This window comes from Hylobates moloch, unplaced genomic scaffold (assembly GCF_009828535.3).
Source record: "Hylobates moloch isolate HMO894 unplaced genomic scaffold, HMol_V3 SCAFFOLD_3, whole genome shotgun sequence".
Classification (NCBI taxonomy): Eukaryota; Metazoa; Chordata; class Mammalia; order Primates; family Hylobatidae; genus Hylobates; species Hylobates moloch.
In genome coordinates, this window is record NW_026652278.1 from 110,488,468 (window position 1) to 110,513,750 (window position 25,283).

Sequence of the window (25,283 nt, forward strand, 5' to 3'; positions counted from 1 at the left end):
TTTTTTTCCATTTAGACAACAGTTACCTCTATTTTTCTTTTTATTTTACTGTTTAAAGTTAACGTAGAAGCAAAATAGTAGAGAAATTAGGTAAGCAAATATAGTGATAGTTTCTACTTCATGTTACATCTCGTCTTGCTAGGTCATAGGCTGAAGCAGAGCAGGCCTATTTAATGGGCTACTCTTTTTCTTTTTTTTTTTTTTTTGAGATGGAGTCTGACTCTGTTGCCCAGACTCGAGTGCAGTGGCGTGATCTCGGCTCACTGCAAGCTCCATCTCCCGGGTTCACACCATTCTCCTGCCTCAGCCTCCCGAGTAGCTGGGACCACAGGTGCTCGCCACCACACCCGGCTAATTTTTTGTATTTTTAGTGGAGACGGGGTTTCACTGTGTTAGCCAGGATGGTCTTGATCTCCTGACCTTGTGATCTGCCTGCCTCGGCCTCCCAAAGTGCTGGGATTACAGGCATGAGCCACCGCGCCCGGCTGGGCTACTCTTTTACTTCTTCATACTTGTGTGTCAGCTCCACAATGAACCATTTGCATATATTTCTGCTTGAGGCAAGTATTAGAAAGTTGTGTAGAGAAAAAACAAATGGAAGTAAGCTGTATGAGGAAAAGAAGGGATTTTATTTCCCTTTTGAAAATCACTATCATAAAAAGTAAAGCTAAGTTTATTTATCAGAAGATGTATGGGTTTGCCCCTGGCATTGGCAATATTGAAAATGGAAAAAAAAATTATTATTTCCAAAAAAAAAATTATCAGTGGAAAAAGTTGGATAAGATAGGGATAAATTGAATAAAATTTGCAAAACCCCTCTCTTGACCTTAGTTTTATAGTCCCTGCAAATAAAATTGCAGATAGTGTTCACCACCTACTTGTATTCAAGGAGATTTATTGTGCTCTGTTCTGCTTGTATTCATCACTATACCTATGTTTTAACTCCTAGAAAATGGGATAGAAGAAAGGCTAACTCATCTTTGGACAAACCCTGCTCGTGTATTCAAAAATGGGGATAGTTTGGAGGAGTGTGATATTTGGACTTTTGAAAGTTTATCAACCTTCAGATCCCAAAAACACAAATAACTCTGGTTTGAACATCAGAAATATAATAACTCTTCTAACTTACCTATTTTCACAAATGGAAGTATTTTGAGTCGCCTTATACAGCTTTCTCCTCTTTTTTCTCAATTCAGCCAGTATAGTAATATACAGTCAAAAAGAGTTAAACCAATGCCTGGTTATGAACTGAAGAAGCAGTTAAAACACTCTTAAAATGCTAACATTTTCACCAATAATTTTAAGCACTTTAATCTACCATCTGTAAAATTCTGATGTTTCACATTTACTTTCATCATAGAGCAACAGGAGTATTAACAAATAATCATGAACTTCTTAAAAGTTCACAGTAGGATTTTATCTCCGAATTTCTAAACCAAATGAGTTTCATTTAGTATGGAAGAAATTCAAAGTTAAATCATTCATATACAATGGATTTATACTAAGAATTTCATCCATTTTGTGATAAGAAATATTACATTTTTTATTAATTTAAAAACCAAACTATTGTCTTTGTTTTTAAAAACCTTACAGTAAAGTTTATGTTAATCTTGGACACTAATTGGACTAACTGAGCAAATTCTTTAACAAACCTCGCTATTTTTCAGGCCTTTATCAATCATATTTGGCAATTTTATGTCTTGAGGAGGAGATTCACAGGAATAAAGGTGGCAAGTTGGGGGAGCCGCACAAAACTTGTTCTTTCCTGATTCAGAAAACTTTCAGTAGACAATTACTTTCAGAAAAAAATCCCTAGGCTCAAAATAAATGACAAATCTTGTCAGATGCCACAAGATAGACAAGGAATCCAAAGCTAACGTTATCTGGCACACCAACTCTAATATTGGAAGCAATTCTACTCACCTGGAAACAAGAGGTTAAGAAGCACACATCTGGATTCAGCCCACGTCTAGCCGGAGGCCAGACTACTATCATTAGTTAGTGATGTCTGTCTTGGAGAACAGAGTAAGGAGTAGTGGCATGTTTCCCATGAATTCTCCATCCTGAAATTAAGTGCTTGGACAAAGTTTGTATTGAAACTAAGGAAGATCCAGATGCAGTAAGGCATGCCAGTAATTTAGCAGATGACATTTTTTATTAGGCCAGGATGGAAATGAGAAAACCTTTGATGGAATCAAAGTATACATTAGCTGCAGGAAAGTCATGAATTTTAATTATAGTGGATTTGAAAGATAGCCATTGTAAGTTTAAGTAATACCCCCAAGCCTCAATTAGAAGTGCCGTTTTCTGAGAATGCCAAGTGAGGTTATCGTTTACTACAAAAAGATAGATGTGTATTGGAAACATGGCACTTAAATACATTTACATACATTTGAGCTGAAAACGAAAATATAAACAGGACTTTAACTAATGAGGGTTTTAAGTTTTTCCCATATGTCAATATAATATCAAGGTGCTATAATAACTTACCAGTACTGGGGTGAGAAAGGGTTACAATAAGGTGCCCCTCAGAGTTAAACTGGAAAGATCACAGCAAAGGTGAAAAAACCGCTAAACAGAATAACTCTCTGGCCTGAAATGTTGTAATGTTACCAAAATATTTGTCATGTAAAAGAAAGAAGTATCAATCAAGTGAATTTAACAAAATAGAGAATTACAAAGACAAATGTTAGCACTGTCTGGGGGAGAGAAAAGTTTGGTCATCTCTAAATGAGCTTTTCCAATTTCACAGGCCTGGACACCTCTCACGTAGGTTGGATGCAGGGGTTTTGATTAATAGACTTTGAGGTTTAGATCCATTTGGGGGAGGTGGACCTAGCAGGCTATCTGAGCCTGGAACCATTGAGATTTCAATTTTTCTAATTATACTTTTCCTGATTCTAAACCCAACTGATGACTTCCTCATTATGGTTTACTTTCCCACGTAGATCCTACTATAGGAAAAGAATATGTTAATCATAGGAACTTGTACTCTCTGGGACAATAATTCACAATATAATTTTATAAGTTTTATTTTAATTGATCAATACTTCCCATGTAACCGGACTACCTGGAAAGAGCCCTCTAATTGTATAGACAGTAAATGTAGAGTATTTCAGTTCCTCTCTAATTTACAATTACCCATTTTAAACTAATAGATGGTATCCTGCTTTTATTTATTGGTTTCATGAGCTTTTGCTAATTTGATTCTGCCCTAGAAAAAAACTGACTCTCTCTGCAAGTGTGCTTCAGGTTTTGGAGCCTGTTGGTCAGAAACAGACCTCAAATTGTTTGTTGATTCAGGTTGGTAATGAGAGTTACCTCATGATATACCATGGGAGAGAGCCACTGGAAGTACCCCAGAGTCACCACTAGCAACACACAGGCATGAGATTTCTACACAAACATGTAATATGCCCAGATACAAACATTCTTGATCAATTTACAATTATACAGAGTACTCATATATATTTTCAAAAATTGTGAGATTCTATTTACTTTAGATACTTATATAAAATAATATGTAGAAGGGTACTAAGAACTAAAACTTATGAAGATAACAAAAAGGATTAATTGGCAATGACTGCATCTGCCCTCAATAAATAAAACTCTATATAATATATGACATATATACTTAGACAAAAGGAACTAGTAAGACTATAGTGTTCATTTTAACAAGTTTCCAGTTCCACCTATCTTATTAATATGTAATAAGTTAATAGTTAATTTATATGCTGTAATAGTAGTTATAGTTAATTAATATGTTAAGAGCTAATTAATATGTTAATTAATATGCTGTAGTAATAGTTAATTAATATGCTGTAATAATTAATATGCTGATTGGAAAAGTTCTGGCTTAGACAGGTTTGTACTTCTTGTGGGAGCCATATTATCATCTCAAATGCACTAAACAAAAATGTCACTTTTTTGCTTCAGTGTTCTTATTTCTAATCACAATATGTTATGAGTCTTTGTTTATGCACTTGTTGAATAAATAGACTCCAGGTATTGAGTCATTAACAACTAGAGATATAGAACACTTTGCTTCGCTTCAACACGCTTGATAATAAAGTCAGTGCTTACCTATTAATCCAAAAAAGCAGCTGTGGATTGCCACAAGATTCATGCCGATGGGCCGGGCGCAGTGGCTCATGCCTGTAATCCCAGCACTTTGGGAGGCCGAGGTGGGCAGATCATGAGGTCAGGAGATCGAGACCATCCTGGCTAACACGGTGAAACCCTGACTCTACTAAAAATACAAAAAATTAGCCAGGCATGGTGGTGGGCACCTGTAGTCCCAGCTACTCAGGCGGCTGAGGTAGGAGAATCACTTGAACCCAGGAGGCAGAGGTTGCAGTGAGCTGAGATCACACCACTGCACTCCAGCCTGGGCGACAGAGCGAGACTCCGTCACAAAAAAAATGCATGCCGATACTACACTTGCTTGGAATTCAGGTGAAGCAAATCCCTAACCATGTAACAATATTATGCCTCCTTCATCAAACCATTAACCATCCCACAGAACCATTAGCTAACCCCTTTATGCACACATTTTATTAAATGCTTTTTGTCTCTCTGTTTCTCAATTTGATATAGCATACTTTCACCATACCCTACATACCCTCCTACTCAAATCCCTAAAAGTTAAATCTAAATTGTGTTTCTGTTATTATAAACATGGATGTGAATAGAGTGAATATCTTAAACTAGAATTAACACATAGATTGATTACAACTAAAATAAAAAACAGAATTCACTCAAGAAGAAAGCCTTTATAAAAAGAAATTAACCCACATTGAAATTGAAAAAAAAATACTGTAATTTGTATATGTGTATGTGCTTTTCTATAAAATTCATCTGAAAGGAAATAATATATTGTCCTAATGGGAAGTTTTATGTTTCTTTTTTTGTTTGCTAGTTCTGGAACACATTCTAATAACAGGAAACCCTTTGCTGAAAAATAAATAAATGATAATAACTTTAGACCTAGAAAAGTAATTCCTGAACATGCCTAATAGTGAGTACTGCCTGAGATGCTTGAATTTTAGAAATCCGGACTTAATGCATCAGAATCTCTAGGGTTGACCTGGGGGCTCTGCATACTCACCATGTGCTTTAGGTGAATCTTAGGATCAGGCAAATAGAGAAATATTGCCGAGGAAGAAAACGGAGAAGTAATTTTGATAATCAAAGATTACCAAAAACTGTTATAGAAATTGTAGACCTAGAATCAAGGTTTCAGAATGGAAAATGACTCCAAATCTGCAATAGAACTTTAAAAAACAGTAAGAATTAATGTTTTCCTAAGTGACCAGAGAACTCTACCTTAAACTGGATTTTAAAATAGTGTTTACTGCTGTTCATCTTAAAAACTTAGCGTAGGGGTCACCTTCCTCAGGAAACCTTTTCTACTTTGATTTAGAGGCCCCTCCTTGCGTTTCTATAGCATCCTCTGCAGACTCTTTCAAAGTACTTATTATCCTGCATCATAACTGTGGGTTGTATTAGCCTGTACGCTTGTGGTTGTAGAGAATGTGTCTTTCATTTCCAAAACTATCCCAGTGTCTAAACATAATACGTTGTACCTAGTTTTTTATTTAGCATATATTTGTTAAGGAAGAGAAATTAACTTTTCTAATGACCTGATTTAAAAAGAAAAATGAATCTATTCATAAAAGGAAATCCAAATCCTAGTAAGAAAATTCTCAAGTCAAAAGCATAAGGAAAACCTGTTTCCTGAATTCAATGGGGCTGAATTATGTATTGTTGTGTTCTGTTCTTTACACATGCATTTGTTTTCCTGTATAGAGACTCATTTGTGTTGAGTTCATATAGTTTAAAGACTAGAGGCTCATTCAAGTTACCTCAGGTAATGCGACTCCAGAAAGTAATATTACTTCAAGCAATGTGGGACTCCAGAAAGCTACACATTCAGGAATCATAGGACCTAGAGGGTGTTCTGAGTCCAAGGTAGCTGTAAGGTCCATAAAAATGAGAATTGCTTTAAAACTTATGAATTGTATATTATTGAAATTTTTCATTTAATTTTTCTGGACCATGGTTGACAATTGATAACCAAAACCCTGGATAAGGGGCCTACTGTCAATATTTTTCTGATGAGGTCACTTTACTTAAAATAGAAATAAAATAAAACTTTAAACAAGGTAAAGAAAAAAAATGAGAAATGCTAATATTAATCTTGCCTTAGTGCTTTATTTTGAACCCAACAGATGCTTTTCACATGTCTAACTTTCTCTTTTCTGTACTCCTGACTACATTATATATTCCTTCAAAAGAAGTGCTGCTTGTTTACAGTTTCTGCAGGCCCATTAATTAATCTTACAAATGGCCCAATATGAATGCATCAGATATTCTCCATATCAGGATTCAGCTCCAGTTTTAACTGCTGACTGCCTCATCCTCTGGATTCTCAGGTCGAATTTCCAAGCAAGGGAATCCACTTGCTTCAGCTCACCTTTCTGAGTCAGCCCATATAAGTCCTGGCCTTCTGTGAAATGTCCATTCTTGGTTCATATCCCCACATGCCCCCACTTCTAAACTATGACTGAGCAACGGCTGCCTGAGAACCAACCTTCCAGCAAAGGCTTGCAAGGGCAGGTGCTATGGCAGCTATCTAGCTTGATCTGAATCCTGTGAGAACAGCCATTACGGTTTCTAGCAAATCCCACAGATTTGGGAGTAAGCTGAACCTCTTTGGAGAGGCTCAAAAGATTCATTTTGAAGCTTGTAAAGTCTAAGTAGAATAAGTAGCTCTCTTAGATGGGACCAGTTAATTTTATCATTTTATTATATGTATTGCTCCATACCCACTTGGAATGCAAGTTCCAATAGGGCATTTATATCTTGTGTTTTGTTTACTCTAAACTTCAACACAAGGAAGAGTTTTGGCATTATAAGGTGCTTAAAAAATATTTTATAAATGAATAAATGAATTTAAATGTCCAAAAGGGAGAGGGGGAGTGGCCAGTAGCAAAATAAATTATGTTCACCCTTATGTAATAAAATACATTACGTAATAAAATACGCTATATAATAAGGCACATTCAGGCATTTAAAAACATTGTTGTGTAATAATTTTGGCCGGGTGTGGTGGCTCATGCCTGTATTCCCAGCACTTTGGGATGCCAAAGCGGGTGGATCACCTGAGGTCAGGAGTTCCCTGACCAGCCTGGCCAACACGGTGAAACCCTGTCTCTACTAAAAATACAAAAATTAGCCGGGCGTGGTGGTGCATGCCTGTAACCCCAGCTACTTGGGAGGCTGAGGCAGGAGAATTGCTTGAACCCGGGAGGCGGAGGTTGCAGTGAGCCGAGATCGCGCCACTGCACTCCAGCCTGGGCAACAGAGAGAGACTCCGTCTAAAATAATAGTAATAATAATTTTAATGACGTGAAATATTCATGATCTTCTCAATAGGAAAAGTAAATTAAAAGAAAATGAGATACGAGTATGGAAATAAACTAGAAAGAATTCAGCAGATTGTTAGCAGTAGTTATCCTAGATCATACAATTGAAGATGATTTCCATTATCTTCCTCTAATTTTTATAAAATATCTATAGTGAACACCTATTAGTGTTATAATCAGAAACTTCATGGACATGTACACACACAGAGACACAACACACACAGAGTTACACAATAAATGCTACATTAAAAATAATAATCACCTAATAGTGATGTACATAAAATGGAATTATTTTGTGTCGTTGGTGCATCAGGAATAGAATTTCTATTTACTCAGTTCCAATTGTTCTGTATCTGTAAGTCTCATATGTTGCCTAACACCTGCCCCACAGTGTGATTATTTGTGTGTGCATCTTTTCTACTGTATAATGGGGCATTCTTATTACAGAGGTAATCTGTGTGTGTTTCATCTTTGCGCTTTCCATTGTGTCTAGATCAATGTTTGAACCTAATAAGAGGTTGCTAAATGTATTTTAATGATTGACTAAATGCATGAAGAGTTATATTTCAGGGGTATGACTTGCTTTAAGGTATATCCAAATGTGAATAGCAAGCCTAGTTTTAATAAAACTACATTTGGCAGAGTCTCTGCTTGCAAGTAAATGAAATTTAGACTTCAGAAAATGTTTGAATGGCCCTAAATCTTTAGCAGATTTTCATAAGTGATGATGAAATTTACCTGACACAGAACAAAGGACTATTAAACTGGAAAAAAACCAGGAAGGTTATCTATCAATCTCCTAATTTTTGACGGAGAACTAGAATTCCAAAAAGATTATTTAGTTCGCTGCAGGTCATTTCTGTAGTATTCCGACCAGAACTCTGTTCTTCCTGACTCTTAGTTCACCGCTTCACCCACTACAACACACTGTTTCTGCACTCCTGGCTAAATTGGTCTTGACATGATGCACATTCCTTCTTAATATGAGTCAGTGACCTGGTACTGGGAAAATCTGTGAGTGGTTTAACATGTCAGGCTATTGTCTAAGAAAAAGCAAACCATCTCCATGTAGGGTTAAAAAGCAAAAAATTAGTGCTTTTGAGAAAAGCTGTAATAAGCGCTTGCAGTTAAGGAAAAATGTCTAATGTACTTCTAAAGAACTACTAATAAAGAACTATGTTCTCTTTATCTTAAACCAATACATTGTATTGATGTTACTTATAAAATGGTAAGACTTTTAAATTTATAAAGCCAAAACATTTTATTTCATTTTTTTGCTATCCTCCGTATTAGCCCTATTTTTCTATTATTAATGTTCTTCATCACTAACTGTGGTGTTATATACAGCGGGTCCTTAAATAATGTTGTTTCATTTAATATCACTTAGTTATAATGTTAATAAGGAAAAAACCGGTTCCCATCCAGGACCAATCTGTGTGTAGTTTGCACATTGACCCCATGTCCATGTGGGTTTTCTCCTGACACTCTGGTTTCTTCCTACACCCCAAAGATGTGCATATCAGGTTAATTGTCCTGTATAAATTGTGATGGAATAGTATATTGTCCAGGGTTGGTTCTTGCCTTGTGCCCTGAACTGCCAGGATAGGCCCTGGCCCCCAAGCAATCCTAAACTGGAATAACTGGGTAAATGATTATCTTACTTGTTTTTATCAATCTTTCCTAAGTATATGTAGAGCTCACGTTTATTCCAATGTTTAATATTAAAGTTCTCTGGTTCCTATTTAGAAGCTGGGTGAGGTTTTGGGGGCCAGAAATATGTCATAGGAAATTAACTCTTGTTTAGATTATTTAACCAATGGTAAAATTGGTTTTGTTATATGTCATTTTGTTTACCGTTTCAGTTTCCAAGAACCTACCAATAACATTAAGTGAGAACTTACTGTAATTACTTGTCACTGTGAGATTAAGAAAACCACAAGAAAGCATGATTAAGTCGTGCTTTTTTTTTTTGACCTCCATAGTTAAGAAAAATAGGAGTATGAAAAACTTTCAAGTTTTTGGAATGGATATTATCTTAAAATGTAAGAAAATAGATATTAAGTTGGAGAAATGAATATTATGTCATTCTTTGTTTAATCCTTTGATAGTTTCCCATAGCAATCAATGACACCCAGTAGCAAAGATTTTAATTCCTAAATACTATTTATTTAATTCCTAAATACTAAATACAAAGTGCTCAGATTTTAATTCCTAAATACTGTTTCTAGCATTCAGGATAGACAGAAAATTTCTTCACTTGAAAAAAATAAATCAAATCTGGCTCCTGTCCATTTTTCTCATCCTTTTTTTCAATAATTTCTTATATGCACCTTTCACTCCACCCATACAGAATAATTCATAGTACCCTGAACAAAACTTTGTACTATCTCACTCTATGTCTTAAAGTGCTATCACCTCAAGCTGGAACGCCCTCCTGCAAATTTGAACTCATACATCATTTTTTTAAAGAAGACATCCCCAACCCTCCAGCTTGATTTCTAACGTTTCTCCTCTATGTTCTCATAGTACTCAGGCATAACCCAATTATAATTTGCCTACAGTCCTATAATCAATTATCTTTACCTTCCAGTAATTTTTGACTTCCTTGATGGAAGACATCATGCCTTATTCTGTTTTACATTCACAGTACACTGCAAAAGTTTTGGCACATAGTAGGTTCTAAATAAAAGACAATGTGTTTCCCACGACTTCCCATGACTACATACATACTATCTTTGGAATTTGAAAGAAAATTTGGTTGCCTTGGAAGTACCTCACCACAGAATTCACTTGATTACAGAGAGTTTCAGTAACTGGGTTTTTATTGTCTCCCAACATGGCATCTTATTGAAGTCATTGAGTTTATGAGAAGATGCTCAGTTTCACTCATAATAAGAAAAATGCAAAGTAAGATTATATTGAGATACTATTTCTTACCTACCAGATTAACAAAAATTCAAATGATTGCTAAGATATTCTGTTAGCAAGTCTGTGGGAAAACAGGTACTCTCATACATCCTAGTGCGTGAGCAAATGGTGCAACCCTAATGGAAGAAATTTAACAACATCTAACAAATCTACATAGCACTTTCTCTTTGCTGCAGAAATTCTACCTTTGGCCGGGCGCGGTGGCTCAAGCCTGTAATCCCAGCACTTTGGGAGGCCGAGGCGGGCGGATCACGAGGTCAGGAGATCGAGACCATCCTGGCTAACACGGTGAAACCCCGTCTCTACTAAAAACACAAAAAATTAGCCGGGCGTGTTGGCGGGCGCCTGTAGTCCCAGCTACTCGGGAGGCTGAGGCAGGAGAATGGCGTGAACCCGGGAGGCGGAGCTTGCAGTGAGCCGAGATCGCGCCACTGCACTCCAGCCTGGGGGACAGAGAAAGACTCAGTCTCGAAAAAAAAAAAAAAAAAAGAAATTCTACCTTTAGGATCTACCTTAAAGAAGGAATTACCACCAAGTCAATTTTTTAAATGAACAATCTGAGTGCAAACCATTTTTTCAGTTATTTATTATTATTTATTATTATTTTATTTTTATTTTATTTTATTTTATTTTATTTATTTTATATATTATTATTATTATTTATTATTTATTCAGTTATTTGTACATCAAACAGTGGGAACAACCTAAACATTCATCCATAAGAGACTAGTTAAAAAATCTGTGGTATAGCCATACAAGAGACTACTATACAAATAAAATTAAGAAGATTTTGATGTGCTGTGATTTCCACAATATATTAAGGGAGGAAAAAGTGGGCAATTTGAATACATATTGATATATGCCTGCTTGTACAAAAAGAAATACAGGAAAAACACACCAAAAATAATAAAAGGGTTTTGTTAATTATTAATAGAAATTTTAAAAATTTAAATTATTAATAAAAATAAAATTACATTTAAAAAAGGGGGATGTGGGATGAGAGCAGAAAAGTAAGGGGGTGAGTGGGAGAAACACTTCACTAAGTACATTTTTTACATAGTTTTATTTTTGTTTTTGTTTTTTTTGAGACAGAGTCTCGCTCTGTTACCAAGGCTGGAGTGCAGTGGCGTGATCTCAGCTCACTGCCTCCACCTCCCAGGTTCCAGTGATTCTCCTGCCTCAGCCTCCTGAGTAGTTAGGACTACAGGTAGGTGCCACCATGCCTGGCTAATTTTTTGTATTTTTAGTAGAGACGGAGTCTCACTGTGTTAGCCAGGATGGTCTTGATCTCCTGACCTCGTGATCCGCCCACCTCAACCTCCTAAAGTGCTGGGATTGCAGGCATGAGCCACCTAGCCCAGCCTATAGCTTTGATTTTGAACCATGAAATGTTTTACATATAGTCAAAATAATAAATGAAAAGGATGAGGGGGAGATAAGCAAACCTGAAAATTGAAGACAAATGAACAAATAAACCTAACATGGATGTGTATGTAATATATTACACAAAATAACTAATTAAAATAATTTCGAGTACAGTATTCTACCTGCATACATTTAGTGAAATATAGGACAAAAGTCTGCATGGAAAATATAAACTTTATTAATAAATTTTTGTTGAATTATGAAACATTTCTCATGTATTGTCAGATAGAAAAAAATAAATGAATATATTGATGCTGTTGGGAACTGAGTTTTTGCTGTAAAACAAAGAATAAAAATATGGAAAGGAGGATAATAAGAGAGAATTAGAGTATTTAAATTTGAAATGAGGAGATTAATAAGAACTTAAGGTTTCCTACCTCTATCTAGAATCAATGACACTTAGTAGCAAAGAGCTCAGCTAGTGCTCAAATTTTAATTTCTAAATACTATTTCTCCCCAAAAGTAAGTGGGCTTTTTGGAGAAAAGGCTAAATTCAAGTCGGATACATGGAAAGTACAAATTGAGTCTGGAACACCTTGTACCAGAAAAAAGGGAAACACTCAAAGACTAACAAGCTTGTATTAAACAGGACAGAAATCAGCTAAAAGTGCTCTTGATATGAGATAATTTTAGCATCAAAAAAAAATGGAGGTTATAGACATACTCAAAGTATGAAAAAAGAAGGTGAGTTCTTCTATAGAAAAGAACGCCACTGCCAGCTAATGAATTCAGGTAGAATGATGGAATTCAAAGATCATCATTTTGCAGACACCAATGAAAACGATTGAAAAAAGAAACATCAATAGTTGCTGAAACTTTTGGGTGAAAGATTACACAGCCTTAAGGTTTAATTCCATAGATTACTTATTAATTACAAAGAGAAAAATCATTCTTTAAAATAGAGAAATCTGACAGTTTCTTACAGTACCCAAGTGATCAGACTTAACATCACCAAAGCTGGAGTAACTTAAGATAAGCTGATATTACGCACTTCATATTGTGATTCAATACAAAATAAAGTAGGGTGACATCAGCAAAATGATGAAATAGAAAGTCCCATATCCTCCTTCCTTCCATCAAGTCATCAACTGAACAACAATACATGAATTAATTCCCTTTGTGAAAAATCCAGAAACAAATTAAGACACTGCTGGACCCCAGGCAAGCACAAAACCAGCTGCATAGAGGCCAGTAAAAAAACTCACAACACTCACTTGCCATAGTCCCTTCCACTGACTCAGCAGAGAGCAACTGGAAGAAAACTCCCAGCTTCTAGCTTCTCCCACAGTCCCATAAGAGGGAAAGACTTGGCTTGTACATTTTTTGTACATTGAACATTTAGGCTTTTGGCAGGGGACAGAGGGGCAGAAGGGTGGGTGGATAGTTGCCCAAGAAACTAGTTTTTATCTTATCTGTCTCCAAGTGCTGACAGGACCCAACATATTCTAGAAGCCAGGGGCTGCTGACAACAAAAAAAACAGCTTGGCAGCTTATAGCAGCTCCAGAGAACACCAGAAGGAGTAATAGATTACAAGGTCTTGGAAGAAAATCAACCAGTAAATCCCTCTAACTGAGAATTTACACACACAAGTCTATTGCAGATGTATCCGCAGACTAGAGGTGAGAGGACCTCAGAATCTCTTACCTGGCTGATTGGTGAAGGTTTGTTCCTATACAAAGCTTGTTTTTTACACAGTGAGAGAGGAAGCTATTTTTTGAAATGCACGGACCCCAACAAAAGGTAACAAGGCACATTAAGAAAAAGGAAAATATAGACCAATCCAAGGAATAAAATAAGTCTCCAGAAACCAACTTAATGAAATGGAGAGATTAAACTACCTGACGAGAATTCAAAATAATCATCATAAAGTTGTTCAATAAACTCAGAAGAAAAATGGATGAACAAAGTGAGAATTTCAACAAAGAAATAGAAAATATTAAAAATGGAATCAAATAGAAATCTCAGACCTGAAGAATAAAATAACTGAAGTGAAAAAATCACTACCTAGTTTTAATAGCAAACATGATTAAGCTGAAGAAAGAATCAGGGAACCTGAAGACAGGTCATCCGAAATTGCCCAGAAAGCAAAATAAAATAAAACAAAATACAGAGTGAAGAAAGTCTACGGGACTTAGGAAACACCATCAAGTTTGCAAATATTTGTATTATGGGAGTCTCAAAAAGAGAAGAAAGAGAGAACAATGCAGAAAGCTTATTTGAAGAAATAATGGCCAAAACTTCTCAAATATGGAAAAGGAAGTAGAGATCCAAGTTCAAGAAGGCCAACCAACTCCAACTAGGAAGAACCCAAAGATAACCACACCAAAAAAGGTTATAATAAAAAGGTCAAAATTCAAAGGATGTTAAAAGCAGAAAAAGAAAACTGATTCATCACATAAAAGGGAGCCTCCATAACACTATGAGGAGATATCTAGCAGAAACCTTTCAGGACAAAATGGAGAAGGGAGATATATTCAAAATGCTGAAAGAAAAAAAATTGCCAACTGAGAATACTATAGCCTGCAAAATTGTCCTTCAATAATGAAGGAGGAGCTTCTGCACAACAACAACCACAACAACAAAACTATCAACAGAGTAAATAGCCTACAAAATGGGAGAAAATATTTGCAAACTATACATCTGACAAGGGTCCAATATGCAGCATCTATAAGGAACTTAAACAAATTTACAAGAAAAAAAAAAAAAACAACTTTATTTAAAAAGTGAGCAAGGGACATGAACAGACACTTTTCAAAAGAAGACATACATGTGGCCAATAAGCATATTAAAAAAGCTCAGCATCACTGATCATTAGAAAAATGTAGATCAAAACCACAATGAGATACATACCAGTCAGAATGGCTATTACTAAAAAGTCAAAAAATAACAGATGCTGGTGAAGTTGCAGAGAAAAGGGAATGCTTGTACACTGTTGGTGGGAATGTAAATTAGTTCAATCATTGTGGAAAGCAGTTTAGCAATTCCTCAAACAGCTAAAAACAGAACTACCATTTGATCCAGCAATCCCACTACTGGATACATACCAAAAGGAATATAAATTGTTATATCATAAACACACATGCATATGTTTGTTGCAGCACTATTCACAATAGCAAAGACATGGAACCAGCCTAAATGCCCATCAGAGGTAAACTGGATAAAGAAAATGTGGTACATATACACCACGGAATACAATGCAGCCATTGAAGGAACAAAATCACATCCTTTGCAAGAACATGGATGGAGCTAGAGGCCATTATCCTTAGCAAGCTACCACAGGAACAGAAAACCAAATACCACATGTTCTCACTTATAAGTGGGAACTAAATGATGAGAACACATGGACACAAAGAGGGGAACAACAGACACTGGGGCTGACCACAGGGTGGAGGATGGGAGGAGGGAGAAGAACAGAAAAAATAACTCTTGGGTACCAGTCTTGGGTACCTGGGTGATGAAATAATCTGTACATCTAACCACTATGACATGAGATTACCTATATAAGAAAGCTGCACATGTAACCCTGAATCTAAAATTAAAAGTTAGAAGAAATAAAGACCTAGATAAGCAAATACTGAGGGAGTTTATTACCACTATATCGCCTTTACAAGAAATGCTAAAAGGAGTCCTTCAAGTTGAAATGAAAACACCCTAGGCAGCAGCAGAAATTATTATGAGACCATAAAGCTCACTGGTAAAGGTAAATATACAGAAAAATAGATAATACTGTAATATTTTAATGGCTGTGTATAAATCACCTTTAATTCTGACACTCAGAAGGCAAAAGTATAAGAAACACTATAACTATATGACAATAATAAAAAGGGCAAGGGAGGTGCAAGAATAGAGTTTTATATCCAGTTAAGTTAAAGTTGTTATCAGCTTAAAATATCAGCTTTATATTTGTTGTAACTATAAGATGTTTTATGTAAGCCCCACAGTACCACAAAGAAAATACTTTTTAAAAACAGACCAAATAAATGAGAAAGAAATCAAAGCCTATCACCATAAAAATCAACAAAACACAAAGGAAGACAGCAAGAGAAGAAAAGATGGACAGAAAAGCTACAAGACAAAACAATTAACAAAATGGTAATAGTAAGTGCTTCCCTATCAGTAGTTACATTAAATGAAAATAAATTAAACTCCTCAATCAAAATGGATACAGTAGCTGAATGGATAACAAAAACAAGTTCCAGCTATATATTGTCTACAGAACACTAGCTTTAGATTTAAAGGTACACACAGGCTGAAAGTGAAAGTACGGAAAATTTATTCCATCCAAATGTTAACCAAGAGAGAGCAAAAGTAGCCATATTCATATCAGAAAAAATGGACTTTAAGTCCAAAACTATCACAAAAAAAGGAAGGACATAATCTAGTGATTAAAAAGTTAATTAGCCAGGAAGATATAACAATTATAAATATAAATGCATGCAAATTCAAAGCACCCAAATATGTGTAATAATCATTGAGATAACTGAAGGGAGAAATAGACAGTAACACAATAATAGTAGACGACAGCATCCTACTTTCAACAATAGAACACTTAGACCAAAAATCAATAAGAAAACAATACTTGAACAACACTATAGACCAAATTGACCTGGCCGACTGATACAGAACATTTTACTCAACAGCAGCAGAATGCACATGCTTCTCAAACTCACACAAAATACATTCTAGGATAGATTACATGTTGGATCACAAAATAAGTCTCTTTTCAGAACACTGATATCATACCAAGTATCAATTCCTACCACAGGGAATGAAACTAAAAATCAATAGCAGAAGGAAAAATGGGAAATTAACAAATATGTGGAAATTAAATAAAACACTCTTCAATAACAATTTGGGTATAAGAAAAAAATCAAAAGAGAAATTTAAAAATACCTTGATATAAGTAAAAACAAAACACCTACCAAAACTTATGGAATGCAGCAAATGCAGTACTATGAGGGAAGTTTATAGTGATAAATGTCTACATTTTTAAAAACAGAAAGAAGTCAAAGAAACATTTTAATTCTACCTCAGGGAAACTCAAGAAACTAGAAAAAAAAGAGCAAACTAAACTCAAAATTAGTAGAAAGGAAACAATAAAGATTAGAGCAAAAATAAATGAAATAGAAAATATAAAAATAAGAGAAAAAAATCAATGAAATTGGTTTTTTGAAATGATTAACATCATTGGCAAACCTTTAGTTACTAAGAAAAAAGGAAGAAGACTCAAATAAATATAATTGGAAATGAAAGAGAAGACATTACAACTGATCACAGGAATAAAGATGAACATAATAGTCTATAATGTACAATTATACACTGATAAATTGGAATAATCTAGAAAAAATGGATATATTTCTAAACACATACAACCTCCAAGACTTAATCTTGAAGAAATAGAAAATCTGAGCAGGCTTGTAACTACTAAGGAGACTGAGTCACTAACCAAAAGGCTTCCAACAAAGAAACTTCCAGGAACAGATGTCTTTACTGGTGAATTATATCAAACATTTAAAGAACTAATGCCAATCCTTATCAAACTCTCCAAAAATATGGAATAGAAGGGAACACTTCCAAACTCGGTCTATGAGGTCAGCAGTATCCTGATACCAAAGCCAGACAAATATACTATGAGAAGAGAAACTACAGGACAATATTCTTGATGAACATAGATACAAAAATCCTCAAAAAAATAGTAGCAAACTAAATTCAACAGCACATTAAAAGGTTATACACCATGACTAAGTGGCATTGATTCTTGGGATGCAAGGATGGTTCCACATACAAAAATCAGTTAATGTAATATACCAAAATAACATAATTAAGGGTAAAAATGTTACGATCATCCCAATAGATACAGAAAAATTGTTTGACAAAATGCAATACAATTTCATGATAAAAACTTGCAGCGAAGTAGGAATAAAAGGAAATTACCTCAACATAATAAAAGCCATATATGAAAAACTCCACAAGTAACCTCATTCTTCGTGGTAAAAACCTGAAAACTTGTCTGAGGAACAAAACAAGGATGCCCACTCTCATCATTTCTATTCAACATTGTACTGGAAGTACTAGCCATAGCAGTTAGGCAAGAAAAAAAAAAGACATCCAAATTGTAAATAAAAAAGTAAAATTATCTCTGTTTGGAAATGACATGATCTTATATTTAGAAAACCCTAAAGATTTCACACACAAACATACATGCACAGGCACACATGCATACACACACACAAAAACAACTGTTAGAATTAACAGTTCCAGGATACAAAATCAACATACAAAAATGAGTTATGTTTCACTAACCACAAACTATCCAAAAAGAAAATTAAGAAAACAATCCCATTTATAATAGCATAAAAAAGAATAAAATACATAGAAATAAACTGTCCCAAGTCAGTAAGCAACTTGTACACTGAAAACTGCAAAATATTCCCAAAAGAAATTAAAGAAGCTACAAACAAATGGAAAGATACTCCATGGTCATAGATTGTAAGGTTAATATTATTAAAATGTCCATACTACTCAAAGTAATCTACAGATTAAATGCAAACCCTATCAAAATCCCAGTGGCATTTTTTACCAAAATAGAAAAAACAATCCTAAAATTCACATGGAACCACAAAAGGCCCCAAAAAACAAAAACAATTTTGAGACAGGAGAACAAAGCTGGAGGCATCCTACTTCCTGATTTGAAAATATATTACAAAGATATAGTAATTAAAGCAGTATGGTGATGGTACAAAGATAGACACATAGACCAATGGAACAGAATACAGAGCCCAGAAATAAATCTATGCATATGTTGTCAACTGACCTTTGACAAGGGCATCAAGAATACACAATGAGGAAAAGATAGTCTCTTCCACAAATGGGGTTGAGAAAACTGAATATTCACATATAAAATATTCAAATGGACCCTTATCATACACCATACACAAAAATCAATTTAAAATGGATTAAAGACTTAAAAGTAAGACCTGACACTGTAAAACATTCCAATAAAAACATAAAGGAAAAACTTCATTACATTAGTCTTGGCAATGATTCTTGAATATGACACCAAAAGCACATGCCACAAAAGCAAAAATAGACAAGTGGTGGAATTACATCAAATTAAAAAGCTTCTGTACATTAAAAAAAATAAAATAACCAACTGAGGGAAAATGCAACCTATGGAATGGGAGAAAATACCCTCACATTGTATGTCTAATAAGAAGTTAATATTCAAAATATAAAAGGAACTGCTACAACTCAATAGCAAAAAACAAAAACAAAGAATCCAATTCGAAAATAAACAAAGAACTTGAATAGTCATTTCTCCAAAGATGACATGACCGACAGGTATATGAAAAGAAATTATAGGCCAACGCTCCTGATGAATATAGATGTTAAAAAAAGTCACTAACTATCAATTTTTATATAAATTTATATATAAATATAAATAAGTGCTAGTGAGAATGTAGAGAAATTTATATATATATAAAAGTCACTAATCTCATATATATATATATACACACACAAGTGCTAGTGAGAATGTGGAGAAATTAGAACTCTTGTACACAGTTGGTAAGAATGTAAAATGGTACAGCTGCTATGGAAAACTATGGAGGTTCCTCAAAAAATTAAAAATAGAACTACCATATGATTCAACAATTTGACTTCTGGGTATACATCCAAAAAAACTGAAATTGGGATCTTGAAGAGATACATGCACTCTCATATTCACTGCAGTATTATTCACATAGCCAAGATGAGGCAACAACCTAAATGTCCATCAATCGGCAAACGGGTAAAAAACGTGGTATATTCATACAATGAAATGTTATTCAGCCTTAAAAAGAACAGAGAAATCCTGCTATGTGTGACAACATGGATCAACATTGAGGACATTATGCTAAGTGAAATAAGTCAGTCACAGAGAACAAATACTGCTTGATTCCACTTAACATGAGATACCTGAAACAGTCGAACTCATAAAAGCAGATAGTAGAGTTATGATTGCCAAGAGCTTGGGGAGGGTTCAATGGATATAAATTTTCAATCATGCAAGATGAATACCCTCTAGAGATCCAGTGTACAACATACACACCTATAATTAACAATACTGTACTGTATATTTAAATTTTTAAGAGGGTAAATTTCACATTATATTGTTATATTTTTTTACCACAATTTTTAAAAAGAAAAAAAGAAAGAACTTCTAAAATATCTTTTTGTATTCTTAATCTAATGAAGAAATAATCAGACAAATGCAAACACTGATATATTCTATAAAACAAATAGTCTGGACTTTTCTAAAAAGGACAATATAATGTTTTTTAAAAATAGGAAGACAGAGGATTATTCTAGCTTAAAAGAAACTAAAAGGCATAATAACGTAATGTAACTTATAAGCTTAAGCTTTCATTGGATCTGGAATTTTTAAAAATATACATCTATAAAAGTCACTTTTATTTTTTAACCCCAAAATAAAGAGGCTTAAAAAAACATTAATCATTTTACAATCTCTCATGATTTCTGTAGGTCAGAAATCAGAAAGAGCTGAACTGGGCCGGGCACAGTGGCTCATGCCTGTAATCCTAGCACTTTGTGAGGCTGAGGCAGGCAGATCACCTGAGGTCAGGAGTTTGAAACTAGCCTGGCCAACATGGCAAAACCCCATCTTTACTAAAAATAAAAGAATTAGCCTGGCATGGTGGTGGGCGCCTGTAATCCCAGCTACTCAGGAGGCTGAGGCACAAGAATCGCTTGAACCCAGGAGGTGGAGGTTGCAGTGAGCCGTGATCAGGCCACTGCACTCCAGCCTGGGTGACAGAGCAAGACTCCATCTCAAAAAAAAAAAAAAAAAAAAAAAAAAGAGAGAGAGAGCTGAACTGGGTGATCCTGGCTCCAGGTTTGTCATGAGGTTGTAGTCAGATGGTGACTAGAGCTGGAAAACCAGGTGACAGTGACTACAGCATCTGTGAGCTGGTGGGCATCTCTTCATGTAGTCCCAGGGCTTTTCCATGTGATCTTTACCAGGGGGCTTATCTGGGTCTCTTCCCTGAACAATCAGACAGCTTCAAGGCTCCATCAAGTGTTGCAGCAAGTAAGGCAGAAGCAGAATTGCCTTGGATTCAGAAGTCACAGCATCACTTTTGCTGTCACAAAAGCCTGCCCACATTCAAACAGAGAAGAAATAAATTCTCTCTCTTTATAGGAGACTGACAACATTCTGGAAGAAAGAGAAATTGTGGTAGTCATTTTTGGAAAATAGAATTTACCACAGACAACAATGAGGCAATTGGGGAAATTTAAATCTGGACTGTATAATAGATGATACTGAATTAATAACCAGTTTTCTTAGGTGTGATGATGAGATTTGGTTACATAAAAAATGTACTTATTCTTACATGATACATGCCAAAAGATTTAATGGTAGTGTCCTGATATCTGCAACTGATTTTCAAATGATTCAGCAAAATAAAAAATAAAGAGAGAGCCCGGGCACGGTGGCTCACGCCTGTAATCCCAGCACTTTGGGAGGCAGACCCAGCACTTTGGGAGACAGAAGTGGGCAGATCACGAGGTCAGGAGTTCAAGACCAACCTGGCCAATATGGTGAAACCCGATCTCTACTAAAAATACAAAAAATTAGCCAGGTTTGGTGGCGTGCACCTGTAGTCCCAGCTACTTCGGAGGCTGAGGCAGAAGAATCGCTTGAACCCAGGTGGTGGAGATTGCAGTAAGCCGAGATCGCACCACTGCACTCCAGACTGGGCAACAGAGTGAGACCCCATCTCAAAAAAAGAAACAAACAAAAATTAAGTGTGGTGAACTGCAAGTAATCAGAGAATAGGTAAAGGTTATACAGATGTTCACTCTACTAATTATTTGCCTTTTCTACAGATTTAGGATATTTTTCTCAATTAAATGAAAAGAAGGTAAAATATATGTCAGATAGCATTATTTTTCTGCTCACAACCCTCCAATCTTCTCTCTTCGGAGTAGAAGGCAGGCTGCTTACCAAGGCCTACAAGATCTTGTGTGATTCCCAAAGCTTACCTCTCTGATTTTATCTCCAGGCAAAGGAAACAGCCAGTACAAAACCCCCATGAGTGTGCTTGGGGTGTTTTAGAAACAGCAAGTTGTTTACAATTTCCTACTTTTAATTGATGTTTCAAATATCTTCTACTTAAACCTTTGTGTACACTTCTTAGAGAATTCCTATTTTGACCTCAAGTCCCTGCCTACTCATTTCTTTCTTTGTAGTAGAAACTTCGGCCCTAAAAGAACTCAGTCAAAGCCAAATCATTTCTCACTACCTCCAAAAAGGCCTACAAATTTGGCCCAGGAGAGGCAATCCTGGCAAGGACATTTTTTTTTAAAAGGTCCCAGTTACATTCAAATTGGGAGTTTCACTAAATTGGTATCCCCCTTAGGATGCTTAATGCTCAGCTTCAATCTTACCTCCAGGGCATATGATATTGTATCATATCTGAGATTTAGATTGCTGAGGCATTTCCTATCATAACTCAGCAGGTTCTTAAGATTTTACTTTGCAGAGTTTAATCCACTGGGGTTTTTTTGTCTGGTTGCTTAGGCTAATGCTGCTTGGTGCTCTGAGTGACCTCACTTCCCTGTGGCCCTAGAGTGTGGGCTGACCTGTTGCAGATGTTAGTAATTTCCTATCTTGCGTGGAGGCCCTCACAAAAGCTTTATTTGCATATGAGTGTATTTGCTCCTGATGTTTTGGTCTTGGATGTCAGCGGAATTGTTGGTCCTTCTGAAGGTCATACGATACTGCTTTCGAGGGAGGTATTAGTAACACAGATAATTGAATAATTGGGCCCTCTCTGTTTTCCAAAAGGAGTGGGTTTGCCACATCTTTTCTTGCAAACTAGCAAACCTAGGGTTAAGTAGGGCTTGTTAGTAAATGTAGCATGTCAGGAGCTCACAGCCAGATATGGGCCAGTAAGCAATGTGGGTGTCCTGGGATGACAAAGGAGAAACATACACACCTCAGTTGTCTTGCTGATTCTACTCTGTGCTTCCATGTCCTCTTCTGTAAAAATGTCAATAACACTACAATAATAATAGAGGTCTCTCTTATGAGAAATTGGTTATTTAGTAGACATTAGAAATCAAGGTTTCAAAAAGTATTATCAGGCCATCTCAATGCTCATTGTAGTTGAACATGGTCAAGGTGATATTCTCTATCCGTAGTAAAATAAAGGGCTGAGGCATTCATTTGGTGTAAATAGGACAAATGCCAGGGAGGCTTGGCCAGGTGTCCTTTGTAGTAAAATTGTGATTCTGAGATTGCTGTTTTCCAACTTGGCAACAGCCTTAAACATCTTGGTATCCTTTAATGTTATGATTCCACTTCTAGGGATGTCTCCTATGGAAAGAGTTCTAAATAGAGAAAAAGTGTAAAGTGTAATGGCGACAGAAAATAGAAACAACCTGAATGTCCAACTGAAGGGAAAATGTGTAAATAAATCATATTCACTTTGTAGATGATTGTACAGACTTAAAAATTTATGCTTATGAATAATTTGGTAATAACATGAGGTATGAGAGATATGTATACAAAGAATACAAAATTATACATAAATGGCAAAGTTTTAAAACAAAACGTCATTAAAATAACGAAAAGATATGGATCTTTGAATGTTGAGGATTGGGCATATTTTTCTTTCTGCTCTTCTGTATTTTTTAATTTTCCTTTAATGATTTTGTATCACTTTTTCTAACAAGAAGGATAAAGCACTGATTAAAAGTGCTAAGATGAGTTCTTAGCAAAGAATGATTATTCCTATCTAATTATGTATTAACATTTATATGAATCATACTAACATTATATGACTCATTTTAAGATAGTATATTTGTACAGCCTGTGGAATGGTGACCCAATTAAACCTCTTTTCTTTATAAAAAAAAAAAAAAAGATAGTATATTAAGAGGTTCATTAAAATGATACTTTTTGAGTACATAAGGAATCTTTTTCTTCACATTTCAAAACATTAACTCTTTCTAAAAGTCCATAGTGTGAGAGGTAAAACACTAATAATAATATGTAAACTATCAGCAGTTGTACTTCTCGCCATAACAACTGTATGGATTGCAGACAAGAACAAGGAAATAAATAAGAAAGGCCCCTTGAGAAGGGAGAGAAGACAAAAGGAATCTACTTTGTGCCAGGCAATGTGCTACATGCTTTCATAAATGACCTTATTTAATCCTCACAACAACTCCACGAGGCATATATATATGTGTGTGTGTGTGTGTATGATAAAATAAGATATATACATATCTTATTTTACCCTAGCAGCAATTCTGTTAGATGAGGAAACTGAAAATTCTGATAGATGAAGAAACTGAGGTTCAAAGAAGTTGCATAATTGGACCAAAGGAAAACAACTAAGAAACAAGTCCACATTCTTTCCATTGTCATTGTGCTTTGTTGATAGACTATCCCTGGCCCACACTCATAGCCTTAGATAGCCTCATTTTTAAACAGAATTTGGTCACACTTCTTAGACTGGTTTCTTATCCTAAGGCATGTAGTATACACAAACATTAGAACATGACAGAAAGAAGAGAAAGAATGCTAGAGCAATAGCAATGGGGAATGAAAGCTGACAAAAGAGTAAACCACCAAAAAAAAAAACAAAAACAAAACTCAACCCTATTAAAAAGCAGCCCAAGAACTCAAAAAGCATAGCTATATAGCAGTATGGAACTATTTTATGACAGAATATACAACTCTATGTCATGCTGAGGTAATCATCGTATTCAGTACTTTATTTTCCATATACTCTGTATGTACACACTCTGTATACAGTATGTATACGTATTAGGAGGAATGTAATATATAAAAATTATTTTGCACAATGGGTATTGCCGCTCTTCCCTTTAAGGGTTCTGGCTTGATGAGGTTTTGTTCATTGGTTTGTCTTGCTTTGCTATTGTAATACATACAATTCCAGCAGAAAGAAGATCTACAAACACAAGCTGATTCTTAAACTGAGAAAGCAATATCCAGAGTCAGAACTTGCTTTTTGCTTATCTACCTAACTAAAAGCTGAAGAATAGATGAAGCAGTGACTTGGTTATTGATACGCTTTGAAACATTTCACTAGAACAACTTAAAACTGGAATTGAAGCATCAACTGAAGATTTCTGTGCAACTGTGGTTTAAATTGAATGCTGCGCTTTGTATAAACATAATTTTTGTGGTTTAACTTTAGGCTGTTCTCTGCGGTCTTCCCATATAATGGGAATGCGTCAGAAGCACAGCTTCGTTTCCTGTGTAGGCTGGAAACTGTTAACTGCAAAGTTTGGAGACAGTCTCAGAGAGCTCACTGCCATATGTTAAACTAAACTTGATATGAAAAATCATATCAGTTTCCAGTTTCCCAGAACATTAAAAAGAAAAATAAAAAAGGAGCTCAAGTTTTATAAATATAAAAAGCATCTGTCTGCACAGGAAATTCTACTCTGTTATTTTGCAAATGATC

General features: G+C 35.4%; 1 protein-coding gene across 4 annotated transcripts in view; it reads left to right on the forward strand.

The window, feature by feature from the left end:
* LOC116463311 (bifunctional heparan sulfate N-deacetylase/N-sulfotransferase 3) overlaps positions 1 to 25,283 on the forward strand; it is a 194,730-nt gene that overhangs the window by 97,245 nt on the left and 72,202 nt on the right. The gene's annotated exons all lie outside the window — the stretch shown is intronic.